The sequence below is a fragment of the Mixophyes fleayi genome, chromosome 3 (genome assembly GCF_038048845.1).
Source record: "Mixophyes fleayi isolate aMixFle1 chromosome 3, aMixFle1.hap1, whole genome shotgun sequence".
NCBI lineage: Eukaryota > Metazoa > Chordata > Amphibia > Anura > Limnodynastidae > Mixophyes > Mixophyes fleayi.
In genome coordinates, this window is record NC_134404.1 from 240,784,913 (window position 1) to 240,808,537 (window position 23,625).

General features: G+C 40.1%; 3 long non-coding RNA genes across 4 annotated transcripts; 2 read left to right on the top strand and 1 right to left on the bottom strand.

The window, feature by feature from the left end:
* The first annotated feature begins 15,510 nt into the window (after positions 1 to 15,510).
* Positions 15,511 to 16,469, top strand: LOC142142916 (uncharacterized). Its single transcript, XR_012689397.1, has 4 exons — positions 15,511 to 15,575; positions 15,870 to 15,932; positions 16,126 to 16,194; positions 16,377 to 16,469. It is a non-coding gene; the product is annotated as an uncharacterized LOC142142916 (long non-coding RNA).
* Positions 16,407 to 20,354, bottom strand: LOC142142917 (uncharacterized). Its single transcript, XR_012689398.1, has 3 exons — positions 19,923 to 20,354; positions 17,345 to 17,383; positions 16,407 to 17,014 (listed from the first exon to the last, which is right to left on the bottom strand). It is a non-coding gene; the product is annotated as an uncharacterized LOC142142917 (long non-coding RNA).
* Positions 16,886 to 17,971, top strand: LOC142142915 (uncharacterized). 2 transcript variants are annotated; one of them, XR_012689395.1, is made up of 3 exons: positions 16,886 to 17,396; positions 17,590 to 17,678; positions 17,891 to 17,971. It is a non-coding gene; the product is annotated as an uncharacterized LOC142142915 (long non-coding RNA). The 2 variants fall into 2 exon arrangements; XR_012689396.1 differs by having other exon boundaries at positions 17,886 to 17,955.
* Positions 20,355 to 23,625: the final 3,271 nt, after the last annotated feature.

Genomic DNA, 23,625 nt, shown 5'->3' on the forward strand with positions numbered 1-23,625 from the left:
GATCTGCATCTCTCATCGACATTCATTACTTGCCTCTATTTCTGGGAGTACTCATATTACTTTTTTTTGGACTACACCTACTCTGTAGGATTTCCTTACACTTGCAACAAGACTTTAACCTAAGCTTCAAACCATGGAGAGCATCATGAAAACTCTCCTCTTTTGTCAAGCTGAACCACCTTATTGACCTATTTAGCCTTTTCCACCTTGATTGACACAACTTTACATAGTTCAAGCAAAAATTACATTAATTCTCTTTCAAAACTAACTCTATTGATCTCCAAACCAATACTGCTGTGAACTTTTGCAGTTGCAATCTGACAGGACCAATATGCAATTTGTGGCACTTAGTCAGCACGACCCTCTCTGTCGGACAACATTACTGTGTTTGTTTCCAATTGTAAAGCACTGCTTAATATGCTGCCACTATATAAATCAATATTATTAAAATAACAAATGTTATTTCATGTTGGAATTACATTCCCGCATTGTAAGATTATTGACTGTTTTGTGATGCTATTATTGTAGAGGCCTTTTTAATAATATTTTCCATTCTATTACATCATTATTGCTACTTGAACTGATTGCTTGTTTATTTGATATCTAGTCAGCTCACTATTAATGTTCAATCATTATCATGAGACTTCTATTTGGTTTCTACTTATACCCCATTCACACTGCCTAAAAAACCCAGATTTTTGCCGGGGCGAGCTCCGACTCGGGTCGAGGCAGTGTCGGACTGGGGCATGAAGGGCCCACCGAGGGACTGCAACGCTAGGGGCCCACCAGAGGGGGTGTGGTCAACAATCATAGAGGCGAGACCAGACACTAGAGCGGGAGTGGTCAGCACACGAAGGACAGCTAGCATTATAGTGTAGTGTATAAAGAATGCAGTGTGTGTATAAAGAGTACACAGTCTTGACCTGCTCCTTTCAATATAACCCTCATCCTCACAAGTAGAAGAAACACTAGTTCCCATGCCTGGAATCTGTGCAGTTTGTCAGGTACACACTTCTGCAGGTGCCGTAATAGAAACTTATAGAAGAACACAAACACACAGCATTGAAAGTATCTCCTGAAATGCGGGGGTGGTACACATGGAACCCTTGTGCTGGAGAGAATGCTTATTATTAAAATCTTATATTTAGGTGAAATTCATCTTTAAGTTACAGTGGTGTTGAACACAGGGATTAATTAATTCCACCCTGCAATATAATCAATGTAATATAATAGAAATGATTTACAAAATAGACGCTTTTATATGCGATGATAATTAAATGCACATATGATAAGGAATATGTTTATACGGAATTTACATCTCACTATAAACCACAATCGGGTTTCTACGGGGTATGAATGTTCATTATTTACAGTGTTAAGATGTTACACTAAGTATTCTTCAGATTGTTTACATAATGCAAAGTGCACTTTCCATTAAAATGTAGAGTACTTAATCTCTTTTATCTATTAGGGATAATGCAGGCAGAAACTGTCACTAAAGATCCATTCTGCATATTCAGGCTGGTTTGGGAGCATACTCACTTACCTGTCTCCTCTGTCAGTGAAAAGCTCCGGCATCCTGCTCCTCTGGGCGGCTGCGGCTAGTGATGACAAGGCAGCAAGAACTCCTCCTCCCCTGCTGAAGTGTAAAACACAGTACCGGGCAGGTGCAGAGAGCCGTGTCTAGGCTCTCTGCACCTGCGCGGTAGTGTGTTTGTTACAGAAGTGTCGCCGCCGCAAGTCAGGTCTTCCCCATAAGCTCCGCCCTAACAGTGGAGGGGACGGGGCTTAATCGAGGCCGGGCCTACCAGTGAGTAGCCCGGCTGGCCGGCAGGCCAGTCCGAGGCTGGTCCGAGGCTCAGTGTGAAAGGAGGTCAGTGCAAAATCCCGGGACTGATGATCCGGGAATTAGACCCAGAACTTTTGGAGGGTTATTTCCATATCAGTCCCGGGTCACCTGCTGTATGAACGATGGGACATGGGTTTTTCATCCTGGGTCTCACATAAAGAAGCTGATTGGGGGATGGAGGATGACGTCATTTCAATGCAGCAGAGAAGAGGGAAAGGATCAAACATGACACACTGGCTAGATGACGAGGTACGAGAACTGTTGGCCGTTAGAGGAGATTATAAAACAGGTCACAGGCACTGTTAAGGATGCAACAGTTTTGCAATAACATTTTTAAAATAATAACACAGCGTGGGATAAAGCGCAGCCAGCAACAGGTGGTAAATAAATTGAAGTCACTTCACTTTGTCACCCCATTCACGGTCTTGGATTTCTGCCTCCTCATTTTTCAGCCAATCAAAACTCCTCTGACACTTATTTCCAGGGTAGACCCGGATTTAAAAAGAGAGGGAAATTATCCGCACTGGGTTAGGATATACCTCATTCCCATATCAAAACCGATATTAAGGTGAGGGGGTGCTCTTTCCATTCAAAAATATGAGAAAGGAGAAGAAGGAAAGCAAATTGTTGTTTTGGGTAAATACCTTTATTAGTAATGTTAAATTAAAAAACATATCTCTATAAGTAATGGTTAGGTCCTCCTTTATTTAGAAGCGAAATATTAAAAATAAAGAAAAGAAGAAAAGTGAATTAGACAAAAATCTGTGAAATAAAAGAATCAACCATGGAACAAATGGCCAGCAGAAAACATGGATGTATACATGGGCCAAATATGATCAAATTCTTGTTGAACCCTTTTAGTACAGAGGTCTATGATATCTCAAATAAAGAGTCAACAAAGTCTACACTGATGTAGGCGTAATAAAGATATCATATTTTATGTACATGTTTAAGGAAACATAGAAGGACATAATATCCCTTCTAAGCCAAAAGTAACAATAATGGAATATAAGTATCACCAGGGAATCATCCTTGGAAATCTACTAATATCCTATTTGTCTGCTTGTCCAGAAACTGTATTACATCTGCACTCATGGAGATCTCATAAAAATATATTGGAAGATGTGAGACTTCAAATCTATTTATGGTATAATGGTTGCAGACCCGGATTCAGTATGAACAGGGTCGATACGGGAAATTCCCGAGTCCAAGGTGCAGTGAGAATGGGGCCTCTGAGCTGGGATGCTCTGTGACTTGGCGAAAACCCGGCTTTAAAAACCTGAGATATTGCAAGGGCGGCAAAGTGAAAGTGGTATTAGTAGCACAAAGGCAGGTTACACTCACATTGGCTGTGTTCATTGATCATGTGGCTTAAGAGTTCAATGAAAAGTGTGGGTAAATTATTCGTTAAACCCTGTTTCTCTGATAATTGGCTTGGTCATGTGGAAACTATAGAAGTAGTCATACACCTTTTTAAAAGCATAATTTGCCTAAGCTATTAAGGAATCCACAAAAGTAATCTTATGAGGCTTATGCTTTCTACACATACAGCAAACTGAAATATGCAAGTGCAGGATAAAATCAAGATACATTCTTCTTCGGGGGCCTGGGATGGGCTCCCCAATTCCTCATGGGACTTCTCCTTGGCCTGCTGATATCTGTAGCGATGGCAGCATTCTGAAAAGAAATGTTATACATTATGATTTCCTCTCTCTATATATATAAGCTTTAATTTATTATCTGATATTTTTGATCACTATTAGTATTTAAAAAAAATTACTTTGGTTACACCCAGTTATGTTTCTATGTATGGTTACAAACAACCACCAAATATGGCGCATTATTCCACCATTTCACATTATTTTACAACCAATCTACTCCACTTGCGTTTCGACTTGACCTAGGAGGTGTTTTTAAAAATGAAGCCCTTAAGCTGAATGCAGATAAACGCAGCTGCTTGTCACGAAGCAGGCACTGACATTACAGGGTTAATTTTTGGAAGGTTGCTGCTCCCGGATATAGGGGGGTGGAGTGAAGTGGAGTGTTTATATATATATATATCACTGATGATGCAGTTAAACTTCCTCTAGTCATCAGGATTTCCTGCTGAACGGATCACTGTCAGGCTGAGTGGAGAAAGTTATTTAGTCTATCTGAATTACTGTCTGTATCTCAGGCTATTTTGCTCTCTAGTGTCTCTTCTTTTTCCCCCTGTGTTCTCCCCTTTTGCTATTTCTTTCTTAATTTAATTTTTCCCTGTTTGTGTTTTTATTTATTTTTCATTGTTTGACTTGTGTTATTTCAACTGTATATTTTCCCCCTTGTTGCTTGTTCATTAAAATTCCCCCCCCCCCTTAGTGGCCATGTCTCACCACAGGCGCCTGGTTAACCCCCCTGCCCGCTTTATTGAGGCCTCTGATGTCCCCTCCGGGAGGGATCTCCAGATGCAGTCTCCCTTAAATTCCCTCCCATCTGCTCTTGTTGTGCCAGCGGTACATGGTCCTTCTCCCACTGCGGCCGTGGATGGCCCGTCTAGCCTGGAGAGAGGGGCTGTTACTGACCGTTGGGGCCGCTCGCTGGCTCCGGGGGTTTCAGCCGGCAGACTGCGCGCGCTTTGCGCATGCACAGACACATGCCAGAAAGAGCTAACAAGCGGCAGGACAGAGGAAGAAAGAGAAATGCCAGACCTCAGGCGCATATAAATAGGAGAGAATCTCCTTCCCCTACTAGGTCACGCACCCTCCCTAGCCAGATTTCATGTTCCAGGTCTAGGTCACTGTCCCCCAACGCAGTGGGTCAGGGTGGGGGGGCTGTTCATAGGGTTTATGGTGGTAGTTTAGTCAGTAGGACAAAAGCAGGAATGAACCAATCTCCTGTCAGGGGTGCCAGGCAGCGTCGAAGAGGATTCAGTCCTCATACACCTCCCAACCCCAGGGTTAGAAGAGATATCTATCAAGATGATTTGTGGTATCAGGATACTAGGAATGATCGCCATCTAGGGGAGGACAGTCAGCATTTTTGTGAGTTTTTAAATTTACAGCCTTTCTATTCTCAAAGCAATAGGTTTTATGAGTATGAGGAGTACAGTATCAACGCACCAAATACGTTGGTTGCATTTCAACGACGTGGCCCTCCACAGTCAAGGGGGTACGGAAATGTCAGGAGGTTGCAGGCTTCGCATCCTCAGTCAGGGCATGCATCGTCATTAAACGTATCCCTTCCTTTCCCCCCAGAGGTTTTCAGGGAACAACCACATGGTTAAAGTGCGGTTAATAGGAATTTTAATCAGAATAGTTGTTGTAGCCACAGCTGTGCAGCTGCATCTTATATTCATGGTAGCTATGGCGGTTCCCTGCACGAGACTAGAAGAGTTTATGACCATAAAAGGCCCCCTGTTGAGACAGAAAGACAAGATAGGCACCTCAATCCTCAAGGTTAGACCCCCAGCAAAGGCGTTCACACACAGAGCATTACTCGCAGTCGGGTAATGTCAGGCAGGCACCGCTGCCAAACGCACAGGATCAGGTGCATGCTGTTAGACGGAATCGTGATACCCGTACTGATAGCTATTGTCTTCCAGAAACGCAGGGCAGTAGCAGGTTGGAGGTTGGTGACCCAGCGTACGTTCCGGTGTCAGCAAGGAGACGGCGTATATCACATACACAGTGTGCAGCATCGGTGGCTAGGACGTCTGGGTTCCAAGGGGTGGACAGCCCAGCGGGCTCATCTCAGGGTGAGTGTGTTCAAGATTGACTTTACACACAATCACATAGTCTGCTTATGTCATCGACAAGTAGTGGATCCTCTTCGGAACATGAAAGCGGTTCCCATAAATTATTGAGGATTTTGAATGAACATTTTAGTGGGAGTAAGAGTCAGAAGAGGCTAGCGCGTGCGGCAAATAGTTATAGTGCGGGCAGGGGCCCAGTGGTACATTGTGCATATACAGCACTGACAGCAGGAACTAGGAGTAGTTCAAGGGATAGGATTAAGAAAGGCGCTTATGTGGACATTTTCATAATAACAAAGGTGGGAAAGAAGGAATTGGCAAAGGTGAAGGAGAAAGGAGTGATAGGAGAGGAGGCTTATAAGTTGTTCCCTAATTGGGTGAAGGCTTTCAGTGTTTTTGCCTCAGTGTACTTGGAAACTAGGCCGGAGGCGTCAGTTGATGTCTGGCAATACTTGCATCTGATAACGAGAATTTATAAAAAAGATGGGGGTACTATTTGGCGCAAGTTTGACGAGAGCTTCCGCGAGAAGGTCAAAGAGAGACACATCATTCCGTTTGACTGCAAGGATGTGGAGACTTGAATGAAAATGATGCGTCCAAGGAAGACTGAGGGGCAGGATTTCAGGGTACAGAGGTTTCGCATGCAGGGGAGACTTAGTTCTCCCCCAGCACAGAATAGGAACAGGTGCTTTGCCTTTAACAGCGGCACATGCACTCGGGGGAGTACATGTAAGTACAGGCATGTCTGTGCCAAATGCCGGGGACCTCATCCAGCCCGAGAGCCATGCCGGGGGCTGGTAGAGGTAGGGGAGAGTCAGGGCCTACTCAGTAAGGCAGGATCGCCGGTCCAGACACAGCAGCTGGACAGGTGGCTTCGCTGGTTTCCGGATAGGAAACAAGCGGAATTCTTGAGTTCGGGTTTTAATAATGGTTTTCGCCTCCCCATAGTTGGAATGGTTAAGGCTAGTGCAAAAAAGAATTTGCGCTCAGCCTATGTTTTTCCGGAGGTCTTAGCAAAGAAAGTACAGAAAGAGGTGGACTTGGGCCGCATGGCGGGCCCCTTTTTATCTCCTCCAATATCGGATTTAGTTATCTCCCCAGTAGGGGTTGTAACTAAGAAAGCAGTGGGGAAATTTAGGCATATCCAACACCTTTCACACCCCCTTGGGCAATCGGTTAACGATGCTATAGCCCTAGAAGACAGCTCCGTGAATTATCAATCATTTGAGGAATCCTTAGACCTAGTCAGATCATTTGGATCAGGGGCCTTGTTGGCAAAGTTAGATATTGAATCTGCTTTTCGTTTACTTCACCTGCATCTGGAGTCGTTTAGGTTCATGGGTTTCCGTCTGCTAGATGGGTACTATGTGGACAAGTGTTTGCCGATGGGTTGTGTGGTGTCCTGTGTATATTTCGAGGTGTTCAGCTCCTTCCTGCACTGGTGTATACAGGCAGGAATGGGTCATGTGGGTATTGCTCACTATTTGGACGATTTCTTGATCATAGGAACAGCAGATTCATCAGAGTGCGCAGACATACTGTTTTCGGCTAAGTCTTTATTTTCTGTCTTGGGAGTGCCAGCGCACATGACAAGATGGAGGGTCCCTTAACTTGTTTGTCATTCTTAGGAATAGAGATTGACATGTTGGAAAGGTGTTGTAGGTTGCCCCAGGAGAAGGTGAGGAAGCTAGTAAGATTAATCGAACTTACATTGTCTTCAAGGTCTATTTCTTTGCTTCAGGCTCAATCATTGTTAGGCTCCTTCAATTTTTCATGCAGAATTATTCCCATGGGAAAGGTATTCTGTAGAAAGATGCAATTGGCTACAGCGTGTATGTCGCGCCTGCATGCGCGGATCACCCTGACTAAGGAGGTTAAAGGTGATTTACAAATGTGGTTGAGGTTCCTGGAGAACTTTAAAGGCATTCGTATTTGGCCGCCTCAACAAGTCTCTAGTAGTCAGCTTGAGTTAGCAACAGACGCTTCGGGGTCTGCGGGTTTTGGAGCCGACTTTAAGGGTAAGTGGTGCGCGGATCGATGGCCAGATTCATGGCGTTCCAGGGGGTTGCTAGGCAACCTGCTGGTGCTGGAATTGTTCCCCATTGTAGTGGCGGTGGAACTCTGGGCGTCGCTGTTAAAAGGACAGCAAGTAATATTCTGGTGTGACAACCTGGGTGTTGTGCAGTGCATTAACAAACAGAGTGCATCCTCTATTCCAGCTATCAAATTGTTGAGACATCTGGGGATAAATGTATCAATCTCCAGTTTTGTCAACTCGCGGGAGTTCGGGCGAGATTACAGCTTAAATTTAAAGCGGAGCTGCCTTGTAAAGGGAAGTTTCCATTTACAAGGCAGCACCGCTTTAAATTTAAGCTGTCATCTCGCCGAACTCCTGCGAGTTGACAAAACCGGAGATTGATACATTTACCCCCTAGTTTTGAGCTGTTTGGAGCATGATATTACATTCAGGGCGACACATGTCCCTGGTGTGGAGAATGAGGTGGCTGACGCTTTATCTCGGGAGAAATTGGGACGTTTTAGAAAATTGGCTCCGCAGGCTGACATTATGGGTACGCCATGTACCCCTTTTGTTTGGCAGGTAGTCGAGCAGATATTGTAAGATTGGCGGAAACATCGCTGGCTCCTTCCACCAGAAGAGTATATCGAGCTGCCTGGCTTCAATGGCGACAATACTTACAGTTGCGCGGTCGGTTCCATTCAGGTCAGAGCGCTGACATGTTGGATTTTATTTGGGATAAATATCAGAAGGGAATTTCTAAAACTTCAATGGCTGCCATGTTGGCATTTCATTTATGGCCACACTTCATGGTTGCTCTGACTTTACGAAAGGGTTTTTAATATCTAAAGCTCTAAAGGGCTGGTCGCGAATTAAACCAGGAAAGGAGGATGTGAGAAAGCCGGTTGATAAGAGCATTCTAAGGAAACTTATGCCTGCGCTGGCGTATATCGATGATAGTCATTATGAGGTCCTGCTTTTTCACTCAGCTTTTTCGCTTGTTTTCTCTGGCGCGTTCAGGGTGAGTGAGTTAGTGGCGCAGTGGAAGCATGATTTGGGGAACGCTTTGTCGGCTAGGCATATGTTTTTGAATGTTAACCAGCTTTCTTGTCACATCCTTAGATTCAAAACAGATCAATCGACTCGTGGTCATTGGATTTCCATCTCGGCACAAGAGGATAGTGATATCTGTCCTGTGGCATTGTGCAATAAATTTCAAGGAATTAGACCACGAGATGCTAAACCCTGGTTAATTCATGCTGACAGGTCTCCGCTGTTGAAATTTCAGTTCACGGCCATATTTAAGCGTGCGTTAGTGCACGTGGGTTTAGACCAGTCACTCTTTGGCACTCACTCCTTCAGGATTGGGTCGGCTACAGCTGCTGCTGAGGGTTGCTGTTCCGTCAGCACCATTAAAGCATTAGATCAGGGGAAATCAGATGCGTACAAAACGTATATCAGACCAAACAGGTAATTTGGTACGCAGTAGGTCATGCCCTCTCTTGTGTTAACCCTGGGCTTCTCCACTCGCCGTTGTTTTATACGTGGGCATGAAGGGATTTTCTCCATTTTTTCCTCTGAAAAAGGACTGATTAGTGGTGTGCCTCTGGGGTTATGGTTTTTACCTTCATTTGGGTTAACACTCCCCCTTTTAATATCCCTTAAACATCATTTAACCTTCCCATACTACATAGAGTTGTGTTACAAATATCACCTGATGGAGCAAGGATTATCGGTATATGGGGGATGAGTCCAACCTGGTAGTGATGGATCCTATTATCTGTGTTATAGGTTGCTCAACTCGTAGGTAAGTCATTGGACTTGAATATTGCCATTAGAGAGGATCTGAGGAGCATTAAGAGGCAATGGCCTTCAGTAACAGTTTGCTGGTCCAATATAATTTCCCGAATTAACTGGTGGGCAGGGATAGCTTTTCGCAAAATAAAGACTATGGTATCTGAGTTAAATAGAGTGACAAAGAGAACAAATTTAGAATTGGGAGGGATAGTGGTAGATCACCCCTTGATAAGATTGGAGTTGGGACACCTGTATAGAAATGATGGGGTTCACCTATCGGAAGAAGGTAATTGGATCTTTGTAGAGCAACTTTTTTGGAGAGTAGGTAGGTTAGTGAGGTTGATGGGCGGTGGGCTGGGTGTCCGTTAAAGTACTCCAGCGTGGCAGGAGAGCTTTCACAATCAGCGGCTAATTCATATGGTGCTACCGCTGATTGGCCGCACGTCACTGCTCCTTTCGAAGCACCCTGGCTCTTGGTACCTCTGTGCGAGGACCCCTTGACTTGCACTGTGGGCGTACATCTTGGGGTCCCCAGAGGGGAGTGGTCATGATGATGCCAGATTTAGCACCGGCCGATAGTAAAGGACTGGGTGGTTCTGGGACCAGTGGTTAGTGTCTGTGGGCCATACAATGTTCGGTTTCGCTATTAATCGTTAGCTGATTGGATCGCTCCCTGCCGCCATCCTTTATAAGTTAATAATAAATAAATAAAAAAGAGTTAATAAATAAAAAGTATACCTTTATTTGCCACTACAAAGTTGTCTGTGTTTTTATTTGTAGATAAGAATTTTAGAGTGTTAAGATTAACTTTATTAAGGTATGGTGTAATGTTGAGGGAATCAGCAGTGTGCAGTTTATAAAAATTATATATCTTAAATTGAATGTAATCACACAGGTAACCCTTTTACTGCCACATCACTATTACATAGCATGTGTTGTATCTTGTTGTGTGAAGGGTATTACATGCTACATCATTCTATATAATACTTTATCTTCTACCCTGGGATAACCACTTGGTGCAGATAAAACTCTAATCATAGGTATTTATTTCTAATAGTAAACTTACTGTGACAAAGTGCCTCCTAATCTCCGTAAGGAGTTCCAGCTGTTTCCTGCAGAGGTAATTCCAGCGGTGCTGAAGTTGTATAAAAGAGTGCCTAATACCCACTCTGTGGTGCAAATACTGTTTTGCAGCCCTATAGGATTGGTATGTATAGTGGAGCTAGACCCAAGAAATGATCCATAAATTTAGTTAGTGTCCTCAGTTTCTGTCCAACCTGTGGCTCTCCAGGTGTTCTGAACCTAAAAGCCCCAGCATGCTTTGTCGGTAAATTGCCAGCTGATAGCTGGAAGGATATGCTGGGATTTGTAGTTTCACAACAACTGGAGAGCCACAGGTTGGCCAGGTCAGAGCTAGCAAACCGCATGTTTCAAAGTGAATGTGGCTTTTCAACATGACTGGTGGATCCCATATTTAAAATGGCAGATATATTTTCATTTTGTTTATCCTTACTGTCATATCCCCTTTGATGATGATAATGCAAAGCATTAGCAACCCAACTAAAGTCATCAGGAACTTGAACTGCTAGATAAGACGCACCACACTACCTGGCAGCTTTCCGCAGGGGCTATACCGTGCATTTGGGAAGGAATAACCAAGCAGGTCAATGCTGTGACTCCCATACTCAGATTTATGACCATAATAAAAAAAAGGTGAGTGAACTAATATGGGCAAAATAAACTGTATGGTCATATTACTTTGGAGGCAATGGCCACTGTCATTCAATATTTTTATACACACAAATGTTGCCTTAACTATGTAATTTTTGTATTTTCATAGGCTTTCTTCTTTAGAAATAATAACCACGGGCCCGATTTATCAAAGTTCGCAAACGCATACGCATCTGCATTGCATACTTTGAGTGATGTAAACCGAAATAAGCACCTCAAACAGCAAAAACACACCCCCATGTGGTCTAAGTGACGGAAATAAGCAGTGCAAACGTTAGAAAACACACCCACCTGCGGATCTATAAACATGCTACAAGCACAAGCGACGGACGGTACTCAACTGATTGACGACAAGCCAAGCAATGCAAACCTCACGCCCACTGTGGGAGGGGCCAACAGTTTGTTTACACACAACACAACACAAATGCCTGGGGCTTATTTTTAGGAGATAGCTCTTACTCATTAATCACTGACAAATAACAATGATGTGCAACACTCTGAACGGTTGTTTTTCCTTTGCTACTAATTAGCGTAATACACACTTGTAACAAACACATTGCTCACGATCTTTCTGTGTTTAGGATTTCAAGTCGCTGTATAGTATGCAAAATGGATGGAAATGGCTACATTAAAAACACATGAATAACGAATGTATCAAAATGTATGTGCTGTAAATACATCTTTTGCCTTTTCAGCAAAATGCATTGCATACTCTTTCATAAAGGATACACACAATAGTGTATACAACCTCCACATAGAGGAAGGGTTTCTGTCTGGATTAGAACTCAGGAATTACTGTATGCAAAGTGGGACAGCTACCCACTACCCCAACCTGAGACATGAAAATATACAGACAACACCAAAATTACAGCATGCGTGCTACACAGGTAACTCACACTTAATACTACTCCTCATCATTCACACAAATTACTTGCAAAATACCAAGCTCACAGGTAGCTCACTGGTTAGCACTTTGGACTCACAGCAGACATGAGTTCAAATACTAAGCATACCCATAACTAATGTGTGGACTGGAATCATTATCCTAACAAGAACAAACAGGAATGTGTCACAATGGTTTCATTCTTTATTTTGGATTTGTTATATACGCTCAACCATATTGTAAAATATGCCCTCTGATTTTTCCTGTTTTGAAAGAAAATCTTTATTTGGAGGGAAAATCCCAGAAGCCTCACGGCCTACAATTCACATGCACATTATTCGGTGCATGCTGACATTGATTATTCAGAATGGACTAAGAGGGGGCGGGGGGTTGTAGGGGACAGCTTCCTTGGAGTTAAATGCAATATTGTCAGCAAATAGACTTTCATCTGGATCCACGGCATACACGTTATGTCATGTACTCAGCTTTATCCAAACAGGCCGCTCTCCACACTCCAGTACATGGTCCTTTGCCTCGCTTGCACTTCTGCCTTACACCATTGACGCCCCTTCTGGGTACACTTTAGAGCAGGCCTGTCCAACCTGCGGACCCCCAGATGTTGTGAAACTACAAGCCCCAGCATGCTTTGCCAGTAGACAACCTGTTGATAGATGGAAGGGCATGCTGGGACTTGTACTTTCACAACATCTGGAGGGCCGCAGGTTGGACAGGCCTGCTTTAGAGGTTCTCTTCAATGTGTGACTGGCTTTGCTCTGATACTTGAACGTTACCTTGGACTATCACGACAATGACATATGTATTTGGGGGAATTGGTAACTAGCTAGGGCGTTTGACCTTTTTGGAATGTTTCTTGCACACAGGGCCTACAGATGCAATACCTCTTATAGGGGTGGCTTGTTCGTGGAGGGCACATGTTTATTTTTGATTACATGCAAAGAGCAAATCACAATCTTTTCTGCTAGCGAAATCATGATGGACTTCAAAACAATCCATCTTATTTAAATGTTAATCTTTTTGGATTCTTATATACAATTTCTTTTGTCCTTACACCCACATGTAGGAGAATTAGATGAATAAAGACACACACACCAAGGATGCTTTTTCAAAACTGTATAAAAATTTGCATATAATAAAAAAAAAAAATTGTCTAACCCTTTCTTAAACATATCTATTGAATCTGCCATCACAACCTTCCCTGGCAATGAATTCCATATCTTGACTGCCCTTACTGTAAAGAACCCCTTCCTTTGCTGGTTGTGAAATTTCCTCTCCTCTAACCTTAGGGGATGACCACGTGTCCTGTGTGTGGTCCTTGGGGTAAAAAGTTCCCATGAAAGCTCTCTGTATTAACCCCTAATGTATTTGTACATAGTAATCATATCTCCCCTTAGACGCCTCTTTTCTAAAGTAAACAAAGTTCAGTATTAAAAAGTAATGCAGCCATCAGCAAACTGTCATTTGCTGACTGTCGTTGACTGTCGTTGCTCTAATCTTCGAAATTGGATTAGTGAGTTGACTCTACACTGCACTATTACACATAAAACTAACTTTTATAAAAAAGTACATTTTTAAATTATATTTTTTTCAATACTGACCAATACACACAACAATATACTACAGACATACCACACTTATTAAATTGCACCCACCACACACACATATATCTACATATATCTACATATATATTTATTTACACACATACACACACAAAAATATATTTGTACTTGTGTAAAGTATTGTTTTGTTTTTTTTCCTGTATTTTCACAATTGCAGTATTGTCCTTTTTTGATAAATCAAATTAGTTAGCATTTACTACTTAATTGTAGTTTATATTGATGTATTGAACCTACTTTGGTCCCTTAAAAATTATGTAATAAATTATTTTAAATACAACTGCCTAAATTTTCATTAGTGTTAGATTATTTTTTTCCTGTATTTCTACAATTGCATTATTGTCCTTTTTTTCTTGAATAAATGTAATTAGTTAGCATTAACTTTTTTGTAGTTTACATAAATTGTATTGAACCTAGTTCGGTCCCTTAAAAATTATATTATATATTTTTTTCAATACAACTGCATATTCTTGTGTCGTTAAATAGTGTATTATAGTAGTAGTATATTTATAACATACTAGTGTAACCTTAGGCAAGTGTTGTCAATAGTTTTTATTTGTTTTAGCAAGTAAAATTTATTAGAGTAGCCATGTCTAGGGAGCGTAGGGATTCTTCTTCTTCTACTTCTACACAGGGAACCCAAGAAGAAATTGTCAGCAGTGGCGAGGAATGGAGAGACAGACCTGAGGAGCGGCAAGAAGAAAGAAGGCGGCAGCAGTTTGTGAGCAGCGTGCAAGCCAGCACAAGCACCCAGCAGCAACATCTTACAGAGAGTGGATCTGATGATGAAGAAGGACCATCTGTAACACGATCCAGGCGCTTCACACTTGAGGAGAATGAAGTCCTTGTCGCTGGGGTACTGCAACATTACGAGACACTGAAGGGTGCCCAATCGCTGAACGCGTTCTTCAAGCATAAGCAGAAGATTTGGTCCCAGACTGCCTCTGCTGTGTCCGCAGTAGGTGTTCGAGTCAGATCAGTTGCGGTTTGCATGAAACACTTTCGGGACTGCAAGCGCACCACGAAGGCGAAGATGGCAGCTGTTGCCCGTCATTCCAGGGGAACCGGTGGTGGCAAGCCACTGCGCCTACAATTTAAGCCTTGGGAGAAGAAGATGCGGCAAATTCTCAGTGCTGATCTTGTGGAAGGAGTGGAAGGGACAGTGGACACCCTTGATCCATCCACCTTCCAGCCACGAGGTATGTATAATTGTCAAAAGTAATGATGTGATTTAAATTGTAAAAAATTTCTAAACTTTTTTTTACAATTTTGCAGAACAAGATGCAGCACAAAGGAGAAGACATGAAAGTGAAGCAGTACCCCGGAAGAGAAAATCCAAATCAGGAGGTAAAAGGCAAATGTATACTAATGAATAAATGTTTTCTTTTTCTTTATTTTTTCTTGCCTTGCTAAAATCTTATATACAGATGTACTAAAAAATGTTTCTTTGCATGTATTTTAGATTTGGTTTATTCTCAAGGACACAAGGGCCAGAGGAGTGTAGAAGGAGAAGGTATGATATTAAAGATGCACACATGCATGTATACATGCTCCATATATTATATACTTTACACTACACATTACACCCAGATAACACTTTAGTGCTAGATTTACTAAGCTGCGGCTTTGCAAAAGTGTGGATGTTGCCTATAGCAACCAATTAGAAAAAACTAAAATGTAATGTTATTGCTTCTATATAAATAACAAGAAATTTTATTTTTATTATAGGTGTGACATTGCTTATGCCAAGACAAGTCGCAGTGGAAGTAGCGAGAACGGCTTCCAATCAAGGTATAAATTGTGATCAAGTTGATATAATATATTTTAAATATCGTACTTTTTGTAAAGCTTATTAAAATTATTTCTTACAGAAAATTTAAGCCGTTTAACCAAGCCTACTCATCCTGCCAAAAGTGTGGAACCAATTAAAAAAGGTAATTATATTTGCATTGTAAAACAATATGCATATATCTCCATCTCTCTCTTTTACTATAACTCTCTCTCTTGTTATATCACTGTCGCTCTTAGGTCTATCAATGTCTCTCTCTTTCACTCTCTCTCTTCCACTGTCACTCTCCCTCTTTTTATCTTAATATTGCTTTATCTCTCTCTATCCATCCCTTTCACTATCACACTCTCTCACTCACTATTCCTGTGTGTCACTCTTAATCACTATTTCAATCCTGTCCAAAAATAGCATCTAATAGTATTTTAACATTAACTTACAGCTCACAAGAGAAGAAGAGTGACTGAGGTACACGTCTCGGAACCTGTTGCTGATGTACAACAAGGTAATGTTTACACAAAATCAATTTTTTGTTTGGTCTCAGGAAACTTTTTTTTTTATGTGTCATTTTTTTTATCTATATACCTATCTATCTCTCTCTCTGTGTGTATATATATATATATATATATATATATATATATATATATATATATATATATATATATATATAATTTTATCTAATTTATTATTATGTATAGAAGCCAGACCCGTTGAAGAGATGCGTGAAGAAGGGGGAACATCAATAACCCTTGCTCATAGTCCAGAAGGTATGAAGATGTGAAAAATTGTGTGTACATAACTATCTAGCAATATATTATCATTATTTTTTTACAATCCATAGGAATATACATATTTTTTTTTTACACATGTATAATTTTATAGAATGAAATGTCTCACGTTATATTTAATTGGCAATATAATTTTTTTATTTTATTATTGTATGTTTTAGAATCCATCATCCCAAGGAAACAGGTGGTAACACCAGTATCCACCTTTTATTCTCAAGCTGCCATGGAAGAAATAGCATCTCCTGTCGGCTCAGTAACCGGTAAATAATTATTTTTTATACTTGTTTTAACAGAATACATGCATTTCTCAAATAATTTTTAACATGAAAATATAATGTAATATCTGAATAATTGATGTAGGAATTTTTTTTTTGTTTTACAGAGCGATTAAAACATGACTGTGAATCACTGACATTTTCTCCAGCTGACAGTTTGGTCCACGAAGATGCTGCAACAAGATTTGAGATGCTACATCAAGCCTTCCCCAACCTTCAAGTTCCAACCACTGAAGGGGAAGGTCCATCTCAAGCAAGGGTACCCTCCACAGGCACCAGTCTTCCAACACAACTGGTGCACAGTCTGCCCGAACAAGGCACTCAGTTTCATTCCATCACAGACTTTGCCAGAAAGATGGAAGGAAGGCAGGAAACATCTCGCTGAAATATGGAAGACAGAGTACAAAGAATTGGTGACTCGGTAGACCGTTTGACGTCTGTTGTGGAAGAGGTACGAAGCTCCCGTAATACCACCAATTCGTTACTGGAGCGACTCATCACAGTCCACAGTGAAATATCTGCATCTATTCAAGAAAATAATAACATTCAAGCGCAAATGGCTGTTGCAATGGAGCAGAATACAGCAGTGTAATACCAGATGAATCAATCCATGGCACAGATGCTTATGCAACAACAACAACAGTCAATGCATCTGCAAATGCTGTCAATGCATGTCATGAATATTGGTGAAGAGCTGAGAGTCCGGCGAACACAGGGTAATGTTTCACTCCCATTACCCGATTGGAACATTTCTGGATTTGTTCCAGCAACACCCCAGCAGAGGATGTCATCTGCACTCCACACCCCCGTGGTTGAAGTAAGAAGACTGGAGTCAGCAAGGAGAAGATTGTTACCGAAAGATCCAGAAGCGGAAATCATCAACCCCGTCTCATCTGAGGAAGAAGGGTAAGAAAGTAATTTTAAAAAAAAAGCGTATATAAGTGATAATAGGTTAGTGACATTAACATAAATATGTCATATGTACAGTAATGTCTACTTTTCAGGATTAAAAATGCATATTTGTGAGAAATGTTCCTTTTTATATTACTTATATGAATGTAAATCTATCCAAATTTCTATGTTTTACGTTCAAATCTAGGTAAGCCAGAAGCATCGTGGATCAAAATGCGTAGGAAGTGAAAGCAAGAGGATACCATCATCCAAAGCATTACGTTACAAAGTTCTTTGGTATTTATTTATTTCTCTATAGGATGTATGCCTGTAATGTCTGAGTCTCCGTTTGTTTGTGTCTCCCCGTGTGTGTGTGTGTGTGTGTGTGAGTCTCCGTGTGTGTGTGTGTGTATATATATATATATATATATATATATATATATTTATTTTATCCGTTAGTAGATTTACGTTTTTAAATAATATTTTACTCTTTTGTCATGATAGCACAGAAAAAAGTGAAATGTAAAGACCTTCCAACAACAGGAATGAGCAGCAATGTTAAATATTTGGTGAGTTTGTTTCAGTTTATTTGTTGTAATATTTGTAATGTAACCTTATTTTTCTTTCCAGATTGTAAGGGATATCATGTGACATGGACAATTAAATATACATTTTATATTCCAGTCCATACTGATCCTTCCTTGTTTTAAAAGTTATGTTTTTATTTTGTATTAAAATACCGGTTTCACATACACGTCTTTATTTTTAAATTTTTTAAGATTGCACCCAAATATTGGCTGGATACAACTTTCACGAATATGGAATCGAAAATTGCAGCCATAACTAGACTTTTCAGGTAATAAACTACAGAATTATTGACTTATACATACATTGTTAAGGCAGTCAAAAACGTGAATGTATACATATAATAGTTTGTCTCCTTTTCAATATTACAACAATAGGATATGTTGTCTCCTTATCAACATTAGCACTATCAATGTTCCAGTATTTTGATGTGAAATGGAATAGTAATTTCACAGATAAGCTTTTAATAATTTTTTTTTCTTACAGATGTTCGGATGGAATTGAAGGATGTCATTTGAAAGAAACAGCTTGAAAATCCAAGGGACTGACTGAACTGTAGAAAAATGTCTTAATTTTTATTATGTATTTTGTACAATAAAATTTAACTTTTGAATTTATTTTTTCTTTGTTTATTAGATAGATACACCTTCCTCAAATTCAGTTACATACACTATATTTATTGGGTATAGTTTTTCCAACATTTTAGGATGTTGGACACTTGTTGACTATGTATTATTGGAATATTTTTTTTTAATAAATAAATGCTGCTCATGACAATAGAGAATAGACAATAAATTTTTGCATGTACCCTAAACTTTTGGATACATGTATGAAGGGTGTAATTGGTCCTACTCTGATATATACTCATTAGAGGTTAAATTTGTATACATAATAATAACTTTATTACATGCCAAAAAAAAAAAAGTCCTTAGGTAAAACATAGTATAATTTAATTAATTTTTAAGGAAAGAGTTGAATGTTTAACACTGCAGATAGTAATTTGAGATAATTTTCAATGGTATTAAAATAATTAGAGGGTTTTCTATAAAAAGGTATTGATACAACAGGGTGTATTATAGCTTCTGTTTGTATAAACACATCACTGATTTGTGGAACTACAGCTCCCAGCCAGCCGTGTGTGTAAGAGCATGAAGGCACCTGTGGTTCTGCAAGTGCCAACATTCCTTGGGTACCATGGGTACCCTGCCGCTAATATTTTTTTTTTTTCTAAAAACAAAATCCCCATTTATTACACTGATAATAGCCACAGGCCAGGGGTATTAGGAAGAGCCCTAGTGCTATCAGCACTGGGCTGGGTGTCCCTAGGGGGGGACCCTTACATTTTTCAGGGGACACCACTCACTAGGGAATCAAGGGCAGCACTGAACAGTCTGTGGTTGTTTAATAATTATGCGAGTGGGACCCAAACTGCGTTTCTCTTCCCCTGCCATAGTGCCTATTAGTAAAACAAAATAAAAACTAAAACATTTTTATTATTGATAACAAAAAAAAAAGGGAAACCAGATTTCAAACCTAAGTCACTTTTGCTGAATGATTATTCTGAAAGGTATTGCAGTGATCACTTTTTGAAACTTATATATGAATACATTTTCGAATAGGTAGTTTTTATTTCATTGTGTATTGTCATAGGAAAAAAAAATATTCTAGTGGACACCACACTGCTTCTCGCTGCATAATATTTTTCAGTCCAATATCCAAATGATCCATGTTGCTCTGTTTGTAGGAGATCTTAGAAAAGAAAAAATTAGGTCAGTATATCAGTCTATTAAGAAAAATAAATTTGGTTTGCATTTCAAAATTTTTTTATTAAGGGTCAGCAATATTGTCAAAAGATTTGAGTTATCAATTGACATATCCAATCACATCACTCCCTTACATATAAATGCAATACAACAAATACAATTGTGTAAAGTATTAAAAAAACATTATACTCACCATGATTTCATTTTTCACTTCCTTACCCATTTTCTGAAATGCTAGATAATATCCTCATTTGGGGCCAGGTACACAGTTTGCCATCATTCCTGTATATATAATAGGACAAGGACATCATTTTTTTATTTGAATACACACATCATTTTTAACCTTTGTAAAATAAATAATACTTACATGAAAAGAAATCTTCTATAACACGTTGACGAACATGAGTTCCTAACTCCTCCATCTGACCAAGCTCAGAAGAAAGGTCCAAATCCAAACTAATGTCTGGATCTATTTCCACCTCCAATTGGTTTGCAATACAAATATTGTGGAGAATACAACAACCAATAATTATATCACAAACTTTTGAGGGTGAATATAAAAGCACACCGCCGGACCTGTCTAAACAGCGAAACCGGCTTTTAAGTGCACCAAAGGTTCTTTCTATTACACCCCTGGTAGGAATGTGTGCTGATTGGTACCTTTTTTCAGAGGAAGATACAGGGTTGCTTAAAGGAGTCAGCAACCAGGAACGATTGCCATATCCACCGTCACCTTACACAAAAAAAAAATTGAAGCATTTTTAAAAACAGTGACACAACATTAGATTTTTTAAAGGGTTTACAACTACACTTGTAATACACAGTTAACACAAAAAAAAAAAAAAACATTACTAAGCAGCCATCCATCTGGAAAGGAACTTGCTTCGAAATTCCGGAACAAGGACGACTGTTGCAAGATGAAGGAGTCATGGGATGAACCTGGGAAACCAACAACAACATTGGTGATTTTTTGTTTTGCATCACAAACCATCTGAACATTAATGGAATGGAAGTGTTTTCGATTACGAAAACATTCTTCCATTCGACGGGGTGGTGTAAGGGCAATGTGGGTGCAATCAATTGCACCCAGCACATTGGGCATTTGAGACAAAGCATAAAATTTAGCTTTGACCTCACGCCACTCATTGGCAGACTGCGGGAAATTAATAAACGTTGCAGTGTGCTTTTTGAGGGCATTTAGGACCTGGAACAGGATCCTAGAAAAAGTGGGCTGGGAAAATCCGGCAATAACTGCCAAGGTGGGCTGAAATGTTCCTGAGGCAAGAAAATGCAAAGCACCAAGCAGTTTGGCAAGTCCAGGGACTGCACGGTTACTAGGGTAACGGGGTTCCAGGTCCTGTTTTACAATCTCATACAGATTGTAAATTGCAGAGGATGATAGGTGATATAGTCTTCTCACCTCGTCCTCGTCCAATCCATCAAGCAAACGCCTGTTGCGGTACAGACGCGGCCTGGGGATTCTAGTCCTACTTGCCGCACTGGACAATGCAGCCATTGCCTGTCCACCATTCTCTCCCACAGCCTCTCCCTCTTCCATACTCACATTCACATCACATACATCTACATTCTCTCCAGCCACTCCCACATTTGCAGCACCTTGCATTTCATCCAAAGCAGTCTCCTCCATACATGCAGCATACATGTACATCCACACTGTGTCCACGAATGGCTCCATTGAAAATGAGACAATAATTACAAGGGGTGAATTTGAAACTAAAGTATTTAACTTTTTTTAAAAAAAATTGTAGGGAAAAGGAATGTTTGTGCAGGGGATTAATGGACCTGTGAGAAGCACTATTTTTAGATGATATTAAATTTGGTGTAAGTGATTAATTTATATGTTAATTTAGCTAATTTTACAGACAGACAACACCAAACACAAATACAATACGATACTTATCTTTAGGAAATCCTGGATAATCCACCAACGAACAGTACTGGAAAATGCTTTGAAAGATTGGTATGCACAAAAAAAAACACTGAGGCAACAGTCACTTCTCCACAGAGCTGCTCAACACAACTGTACACTCAAGTGTTTGGAATGAAAAAAAAAAAAAATGAGTTTAAATAAATTAGGACTGCACCACTGATGGATTTTTTTTTAAAGGGGGAACTTTGAAAAAATATTTCATTATTTACACTGTATTTTTGTTTAAAAAAAGGTTCTTTTCAGTTTTCTGGTTATTTTAATTAACTTTTACACCGATTATTCAGTTTAATTTCTTTTTTTATTAACTTACAAGAAATTTTTTTCTCTTTGAGCAGACCAAGGAGGTGCGAGATGAAACAGCAGATTTGCCTGTTTCACACTGAGCGTTAAAAAACAATTGAATAGCTTTTTCCGCTAAGAGTTCGCAGCCAGCCTACATTGACAAACGCTTGGAGCGTGACAACACCGTTTCGGTAAAAAAAAAAAAAAAAAAAAGATTAGAATTGGGGGAGAAGTTTTCGCGCTCGAAAATAGGGAAAAATAGCAGAAAAATGACTTAACGCGCTCGAACTTCCAAACTCGCTAACAATTGAATACCCCCCCTAATGTAGCAAACTGTTTGCTAAGAAATATGTGTGGCCGGACTGTAAATAAACTGCTATGGAAATGGGCCTTGGCCTCACATTTAACATGGAAAGTTTGCAATAGTAGACTACAGTATGCTAAGTTCTTTTTAACCTTATCCATGTTCAACACACTAATAACTAGCTCATTGCATTGATGGACACATGGGTCCAAATGTATACACTTATTTTGGCACATACCTCCCAAATTGCATTTGGAGTACACACTTAAGTGTGTTGCTGGCTGATTTGTAACCAAATATTAATATTAATTACACAATATAGGGTTTGCAACTGAGTGATATCCTTCATTTTGGTGTGTTGCTAACCTGTAAACCAATGTTATGGTTTGAAAAGTGATGAGTAGTAGTAATAGGAGAATGCTGCAATAGTATTAGACAAATATGTCTGTCAAAATGCAGTGGCCAAACTCAATGCTCATTAAATAGACAAGCCACAATGTTTATTATAATAAGGGGCATGTGTTTTAGACATAGTTAGAAGTTTGTGAAATGGTACCTTATGTAGGGGCTGGATGTGCTTAGATTCTGTATCACCACCTGACTGTGTGCATTGCCTATAAAGACACAACTTATCTTTGAAATAGGAATATGTCTGATGCTAGGCCAAGTAATGTGCAGGCACCAGGGCTGCCAATTAGGCGTAAAAACAATTTCATAGAGGAGGAGCTGGAGGTGCTGGTAGAAGAGGTTCTGGCGAGGTTTCACAGTGGCAACCGGCAAATAACCGGACGCGAGCGCCAAACGCATTGGCAAGAAATCACACGGCTCATCAATGAAATATCTCCGTATGAGCGTACAAAGGTTGAAGTACAGAAAAGGTACTAATCCAATTTAAAAATAATAGCCCTATTTAACTTTTCTGACTGTGTCTTTTTGTCAAATAATATATATAGATATCGCTATAGATAAATATGGATATTGTGACATAGTAGCATTAGTCACCTGTGAGGTGAAACCACCTTGTGTCTCCAATGCATTTGTTGATCAGGCCCTTTGTTTCCAGAAACTAACAGCATGGCCCTTGGTCACATTGACATAATATGTTTACCACATTATCCGTGCTTCAAAAGAGCAAAATCTGTATTACTGTATGTGAAGGTTAAATTGGTGTGATTAGCAAACGTGCAATGTATTTTATTGAAAAATGTCTCATTTTGAGTTGAAGCTATTATGTGAGGCAATAATGTTTGTCTATTCCACAGATGGGCAGACTATAAAGGACGCCTGAAAGGGAAGCTGGTTGAGATTCACAGGCATGCTCAAGGCACTGGTGGGGGGCCTCCACTACGTACTATTTTA